The following is an 8,207-nucleotide window of genomic DNA, read 5'->3' as shown; positions in this document are numbered from 1 at the left end:
TCTCCTTCCCTTGGAGGGACCATTCCATTAGTTACGCATCAACTATCAGAAACTCGTGCAGCGCTGGAGTTGAAGACCAAGTCACTTGTGCCAGATGAAGACAAAGTGCTTATTTTCCTTCAGGAATAGAAGAAAACGATTCTGAGAAACAGTAGGAAGCTCAGAAAATTAAATCCAGTATCTCAACCAGGGAGGGACATGAAACTTGTAATGCAAGGCTGAGAAACACCTGAATCTTAATTAAGTACCATCATCCGAAATCTACTATCCTGTAGAAAATACTTAAATGACATGTATGTAAAAATATATGCTTTGTTTTATTTTAGAGAAAAAAAATTTAGCTTTACCTAAAAATTTCAAAACATACTGTGGAGAGTTCCCATATATTTCTCCTCTTGACTGTGACAATTTCTTGGACTTTCTTTGTTCTTGACAACCTTTATGGCTTTGAGGACCAATGATGATGCATTTTGTAGAATGCCTCTTGATTGTTTTTATTTTTCTGATTTATTTGCATAATGAGATTAGGGTTGTGCCTTTTTGGGAGGAAGACCACAGAGGGGAAGTGCCTTTCTGATCACATCCTGTGAAGGGTGGGTAGCATCACCATGACCTATCACTGCTGATGTGAACCTTAATCTTCTGGCTGAGGGAGGTGGTGTCTACTATTCACAGGGAGTGCTGGATTAGCTGTCAAGATCAATTCTCCACTTTCTGCATCCTGCTTGTGCCCAGAGAGTCTGACAGGCATAGAACCCACCATGAGCTTCCTTGCCTTCCTGTTCCCTGTTTGGTTTGGCCCAAGAGAGACATCTCCAGGAGACTGGCAAGTGGGAAGATTGAGGCTGGGTATTGATTTTCCTGTTTCCTTCCTTTCAGGGCACTAGAGATACTGCATGTTCCCCTACCACAGGGCACGGCTTCTGCCTAATGGCTCCATCCATGTAGCTACCCTTTCCTGGGTCTATAAACCACCACCTCCCTTTCCCCTTGAAGCACAGGAGATACATAATCTCTCCACTCTCACTAGCCTCTGCTCTGCTGTATTTATTGGATCCTGTTAAATACTTCTGCTTTTAAAATAATCTCTTTATTTAACTGTCTTCAAAGTACCAGTTCAAGTGTGCATTTGTTTCCTCCTGAAACCCTAACTGATAATACCTTTTTAAAAAAAGCTTCTTTCGTACCCCATGAGTTTCTACACTATGGGATTAGCCCAAGTCTCTGATCAGCACAGCCCCCAGTCCCTGCAGGAGGACAGGCTTGGCTCACAGCAGTTCTGGGACATTTGCACGGAGACCCCAGATACTCCCCTGCTTGTGTTTTTCTTACATTCCAAAGTGTCCTTTTGTTTGATTTTCATTTGTTATATAATCTCAGGCAGCCCAACTTCCTTCCAGTGCCCAAACCAATATATCTTCCTCCAAGTACGATTCCAAACTCTATTTCTAGCCAAGCTCTAATTGTGCATAGCTGTTGGCAAGTCCTCAGTGGTTGCTGGCCAGAAACATCATTTTCTTTCAACATGAGATTCTTCACTGGGCAGCTTAGCACATGGCGGCATGTTTTTTTTTTTTTTTTTTTTTCTCAGAGCAAGTGAGAGAGCAAGCTCCTCTCTCACCAAGTCTTGGGATGACTGCATCCCTGAGAAACAACTCAATTGCAGCCTTGTGGAAGATCTCGAAACATAGACAACCAATTAAGCTATCCCATATAAATAATGTGATAATAAATGGTTGTTTTTTAGGCCATTATTTGAGCTATTTTTTATGAAACAATAAAAAAAATCAATATTTTAGTACCTGGAAGTGAGGTGCTTCCATAAAAAAAAGCACAAGAATATGAAAGCTGCTTGGAACCAATTAGTGGGTGGAGCTTGGGAGGGTTTTGAAGAGCGTGTTAGAGAAAGCTTAGGTTGCCTCACATAGACTGTGGGAGACATCTGTTTTTGGGCTCTGAGAGTTCAGAAGTAAGTGAGAAACATGAAATTAGGAAGTAGAACAGGAGGATTTTTATGATGCAGTGGCAGAAACCTAGCAAAGGTGCTGTTTATGGTACAGTGTGTGAGGAAAGAAACAAAAATGAGGGAAGAGCCATTGAGAGAAAGAGAGAAAGCCAGAACTCAATGATTTTTAAAATTCTCAGGCTCTTCTGATTGCAAACAATGCTAAAATGAAGAAATAGTTCCCAACAAAAGAAGGGAAATACAGAGCGCTACCAGGAAAATGTTAGCTTAAGATGAAACTGAGGGTTTGATTGTAAGAACGTTTGTTCAGATGTTAGCAAGTTCAAAGGTGGTGCATTAGAGAATTATTCAGTCATACAAAAGGGCTTTTAGGAAGATTTAGAGTTTTCCTATCAAACAACAGGGACTCTAGGAGATTGTGAGATTATATCTTATATAAAAGATGGTCATGATCGTGGGTCTTACTTAAAGTATTTAATGGAGTGAACACCAGTGTGATTCACAGGAGGTCCACAAAGAGTTTGAGAGAATTGTATTAGCAGAAATGCTGCCATCTTGGCATTGAAGGAATGCAGACAACATAAAATGAAATACAGCACATGTATCCTCAAGATTCTACAGGTAGAAAGCAAGATGAGACAACAACTCAGCTGCAAATACATGCTTTCTTTCATAATTCCTCCACTCAGAAGGTGGAGCTGAGAGCTATGTAGAGTTATTCCTGGCCCTTGGGCTCTAATCAAGAAACTTCCAGTATATATCTGGGTGTAGTTCAGAGTTGTTATGGAACAGTGGCTCATTTAAGGATCTAATTTTCCTTCCTTTTAAACAAGAATGTCGACAGTAATTATTCTATACCTCTTTAAGTTTTATATCCTGGGTGCATGGGGCCGAGAGCAGGTAAGATATTTTCAGTTTCAAAAGCCTATAAATTGCACACAAATATAATAGCTGTGTTTAAGGAATTATATCTGGAGAACCACATAGCCTCATATGACTTAGTCAGATGAGATTTTGGACTGTGAGTTCATATAATGCTGTGATGAGATGAGACTTTGGGGCAACTTAAGAAGCAATACACAACAAAGTGTCTAAGATCTTAGCACCATATGAAATAAAGTATTTAACATCTGTCATGTCAACCGAAAAATTTAAGAATTTGCAAATGTGTTTTTTGTGTGTTGTATTTCCTTTCTGGGGAGTGAGGAATAAAGTTCCAGGCATGCTGGAAAGTTACCCTGCCATTTTGGTTGCATTTAACATAATTACTGGCTTTAAGAATGTTAATCCACCCGCCCTATTTCCCACCATCTCTTTTGCACCACCGGACCTCCCAGAAACACCACATCTGACAGCTCAGGATTACCACTGTCCTAAAATACTGACACACATCTTGAATTGTTTTCACTAATTAAAATTCTCATCCAGTAAGAATTATTTAACCTGGGCTGCAGTAATTACAAAGTGAATCTTTCTTCATTATATAACCAGAGGGTTTGCTATTATAAAAACTATGATTTCATGAAAGGTGCTTGATGTATTTGAGTGAATAAACCTTAAGATCAATTGATTAATGGCTGCTTGTAATAAGAGAACATTTCCTATGTTCACTGAAGTCAGCATGATCTTCCTGGAATCTCTCTGTCACATACCTGTACCAAGTTTTTGAAGATAACATTTCCTTAGTAGAGCTCTTATATTTGAACAGCAACTTACGACTTTTCGGTGAGCTTTCACGTATCCTTTCGAATTTGATCTTCAAAACAGCCACGTGAGAAAAACCACAGCAAGTGACGTCATCATTGCCTTCCAGTGGGTGAGATCTATCCCAGGAATGTAGAAGGAACAGTGGAGGTGTGGCCATCGCTGCCCAATTTCCTGCAGACTTTCCACCTTGGCCAGAAGGTGAAGTTGTTTCTTCATATCCCTAAATCTACAAAAGTATCTAAACTCCTCACCGCTCTGGTCCTGGTGCTTTTCTCTGGCTGAGGTTCCTGGGTGGGGAGACATTGACAGACAGCAGGACTGCAGAGGGCGGCAGAGGGGACCCCACTCAAGGCAAGTTCAGCACTGAGTTGCTTATAGGCTGCAGCCCAGTTAGGGCTGCTCCTCCCACCCACGGAGCCCTCCCCAGCCCCTCATCTCTGTCCCTTCTACTCAGCCTCTCCTCTTCCTTCCAGCCCCATGTCCCTCCAGACCTCCTATTTTCCAGTCTTTGGGATCAAAAAAGCCTCTCCCCCAGCAGGGGTCTGGAATTTTCTGTCTCAAATTTATGTTTTTTGTTTTGTTTTGTTTTGAATCCTTATTTCCTCTGCTATGTGCGTTGTGGGAAGAAAAGATACCCTGTAGTTTACGTAGAAGGAACGGAACAAAAAGGAGGGAGGGCCAAGTGGCCCAGATCCCTCAGCCAGGAATAATGGGCCATATTTCTCGCTGATCTTTCGAGGCTAGAAATATTTTACCTGCCTTAAAAAGAAAAATTCTCCAGCCCTTTGGGCTGCGAAAATAATCGCCCCTTACACTTTAGGAAAGCACAGGCAACCCACGGCTATTTTAAGACCTGTCTTTTCTTGATCTTGTCAGTAGTAGTCAAACATAGTGGAGAGCTGGGGGATTAGGATAATTTATTTTAAAAAAATAATTCTCTGCTATCTTCTAGAACTGTAAGAATATTTATTTTACGGTTAACCTTTTTGGTTGGAAACATTTCTCTGCTGCATTCCACCTCCTGCAGTCAAGTAGAATTACTACTCTCAACTCTCCAGTCCCTTTCTTGAAGAACCCTTTGTTTTTAAGGATTGTTAACTGCTGGTGTGGCCTTACAGATTTGTTGTGTTCTCTCTCTCTCTCTCTCTCTCTCACACACACACACACACACGTATTATATACCCCATTCCATCTAATTCCAGACATTCACAGATGCCAACCAGAGCGCGCCTTCCACTCTCCCCCGCAGTGACCCAGGGCTGTAGGGCACAGGAGCGAAGGCAGGAGGCCGACAGAGTAGAGTTTTGGGGTCCCAGGAGGGCATTCCCGAGGGTCCCGCAGGGCAGGAGCCGCCGTGCTCCATCTAGTCCAGCCTTGCTCGCTCTGGGGGGAGAGGGATTCTCGCCGGCGCTGCGGTGCTGGCGCGCGCCCGCGCACCTTCTCCACCTGCGCCTGGGGTGGGGCGCGGAGCAGGGCACAGGTGCGCTCGCTGGGCGCGGTTTGGGGCTGGGCGAGGCGGGTGGCCGCGGGGACTGGAGAAAAGTTGTCCGAGTGGAAGCAGCCGCCAGAGCCGGAGTCGCTGCGGCCAGGACCCTGCCAGGGGCAGGTCGCAACCGTGGGAGACGCGGCCGACCTGGCTGCCAGGGGTCGCCCGGGGGCAGGGGCGGCCACCCGGTCGGCTTGAACTGCGGGAACACAGGATGCGCCCCAGGGGCGCGGTCCCGGGCGGAGAGGGGCGCAGAGCCTGGATCTGGGCGCGCAAAGGTAAGGCAGGAGTGCGCGTCTTCCCCGTGGGACGCTGGGGCGGAGGGAGCTTAAACTTGAGGTTTGTTGGAGAGGACGCTGGTGCCGCCAGGAGAGCCTCCTGGGGCGCGGAGCCGCCCTCCCCTGGAAGGGCGGACCCTGCTGGCAGCCCTGTGGGAGACGGGAGCAAATCTGGCCATTCCAAACTCTTCAGCTCCCCTGCCTGGCCCCACCTGCAGTACCTGGAATCGGGTTAGACGCTGTTCCAGAAGTGAGGAGGGAGAGTGGCTGAAATAAAAAAATGTTTATTGTCTCCCATTCTAAACTGAGAAACATTGTGTGGCACTTAAGATCTAAGAAGAGGAGTCCGGTTTTGTGCACCCCCTTTCTCCAAAGCATAGAGTCGCATCCCGCCCCGCATTCCTACCTTCACTTTGTCAAACTGGGGACTGGGGTGCCAAGGCGGAGCGTGGCTCTCTGCGCCTCTTCCCTCCCACCGCAGGGGCCCAGAATACTTCGTCTGTACCCGCAGAGGAACACGCTCAGCTCAAGACGCAGCTGACCGCAGACCCCACCTTGGCGGAGATCCGTGACTCCCCTGGACGCGCCAAATTCAGTCCGACGTGATTTGGAGGCTGCAGGTGGGAGCTGTGGCTCAGAGGCGCAGGTGTCCTCGGGCGGTGTGAGAGTCTCTTCAACCTACCTGGGCTTCCCTGGGGTCTCATCCACTCCCCACGGGGGCTGCAGGCCTCTCACGGAGGAGGGAAGTGAATGCGCACGGCGGGCGGGCACACAGCACCGCACCAGGGGCATTCCCTGCGAGACCAGCTGGCGTAACGACTGTTGCCATTGGTCATTTGCTATGTGCAGTTGGGATCAGGGTGGAAGTGCAGCCCAGGTGGAGTGGGTCTCAGAGGCCTGGGAAAAGCTGCCACCAGGAGCCCTTCCCACAGGGCACAGGTGCGGTGGCCCTGGGGCAGGCAAGAGTGAGACCTAAGCTCCCAGCTGGGCCAGGAAGGTGGCAGCACCTACAGCAACTGCAGGGGTCCTGGGGTGTGGAGTCCAGGGGGAGAAAAAGCTAGAATGTCTTTCTTGCTGCCTGCATAAGGGTGAGGGGTCTGCAGGGCCCGGTGGGTCTCTGCCCCCATTGGGGGAGCATTCGTTCTCACCTCCTGCTGCCTCTTGCTGCCCAGCTCGGGTCAGGCTCCAGCCCCCTGGGCCTGCTGGTCATTGGCAGCCAAATCCACCCTGGTGGGGACCCTTTGTTCTTTTCTTTCATCCTCCTCCTGCCTGAAAGCACATCGGTGGAGACAGGCTGCCAACTGATGTCGAAAAGCTGCATTCGCTTTTCAGAAGTCATGAAACACAGCCTGAAATTTCAGAGATATCCACCGTCTTTGAGACTGCAGTTTCCCTGACAGCTCAATAGACTCGGTTCTGCACAAATTTTGCTCTCTATTGTTTTAAAATAGTGTGCTTTTCCCCGCAAACACTCAAAAAAGTATATAGTGCCTGGTCCTTTCAAATGCTCCAGGTAAGCAGGGTGGGTAGGTGGTGGTAACGGTATCTTTCTTTGGTGTCATTTGAAAACATGGGTGTGCCTAGACTGAACATGCGTGAATCTCTGTCCTCAGTTGATTTTATTTTCTCTGGAATTCTTCCCCCACCCGTCTAGGCTTTAGAAACAGGATGCATTATGTGTGTGCAACTGTGTGTGTTCGTGTATGTGTGTGTGAGTGCATGCATGCATGTGTGCATTTGTATGTAGGTTTATGTTTTTCATTTTTTTTTAAAGGTGCCCAAACTCGAGTTCATTTAGAAAAGACACAGTGATCTGCCACAACACTGGAGGAAAAAAATGGCTTTGCTGATGTTAATAACTAGTAGATTGTTGTCCATTTTAGGGGTGAGTTAAGATACTCTTCAGGAATAATTTTGGCTCCATACTTGCAGACTTTAGGAATTGAGCCTCACATCACATGAGGAGAATGGGCTTAAAAAAGCTGTTTACACAAACCTGAGTCTGTAGAGTCTGAGTAGTTTAACCACTGTTGAACAGGCCCCTCCATACACATCTTACTATAAAAACTAAGTTGTCAAGGTCAGGTGAAAAATAAACCTTCTAAGATCTGCCACTTAGTCACTCTACAACTGGCCAACATTCAATGCTTGAAAGTATCCTTATTTTGGGAAAATTTTTTTCTTCCTAACTACCCTAAATTTGTCTCCCACTGTCTATGCAAATATGTGTTCTTATTCCAGGAGACTACTGGATCTCTTGTACATTGTTGCTGGGAATGTAAAATTGAATGGCCACTCTAGAAAAGAGTTTGACAGTTTCTTAAAAATTTAAACACGATTACCATGCAGAGCAGCAATTGCATTTCTGGACGTTTGTTACAGAGAAATGAAAACTTATATCCAACACAAAAACTCTATACAGGAATGCTCATACAAGCTTTATTTGTAATAGCCCCAAACTGAAAACAACTTCAGTGTCCTTCAGTAGGTGAATGGTTAAACTCCATGGAATATTACTCAGCAACAAAAAAGGAAAGGGCTACTGATCACACAGCAACTCAGATGGATCTCCAGGGCATTAGGTGAGCTGACAAAAGCCACTCCCCAAATGTCACACATGGTATTGTTCCTTGGGTATACAACGTCTTGTAATGACAGCTGGTAACAGACTCTACACATGACAAAATGGCATGCAGCTATGCACACTCATTGTGCCAAAGCCAGTTTCCTGGTTTTGATACTATGCCATAGCTACATAAGCTGTAACCTC

General features: G+C 46.1%; 1 long non-coding RNA gene across 1 annotated transcript; it reads left to right on the top strand.

The window, feature by feature from the left end:
- Positions 1-205: 205 nt before the first annotated feature.
- Positions 206-3,920, top strand: LOC105882458 (uncharacterized). Its single transcript, XR_001159222.2, has 2 exons — positions 206-293; positions 3,734-3,920. It is a non-coding gene; the product is annotated as an uncharacterized LOC105882458 (long non-coding RNA).
- Positions 3,921-8,207: the final 4,287 nt, after the last annotated feature.

The sequence above is a fragment of the Microcebus murinus genome, chromosome 22, assembly GCF_040939455.1.
Source record: "Microcebus murinus isolate Inina chromosome 22, M.murinus_Inina_mat1.0, whole genome shotgun sequence".
NCBI lineage: Eukaryota > Metazoa > Chordata > Mammalia > Primates > Cheirogaleidae > Microcebus > Microcebus murinus.
Note: the sequence above shows the minus strand (reverse complement) of the source record. Positions and strands in the feature narration are given on the sequence as shown.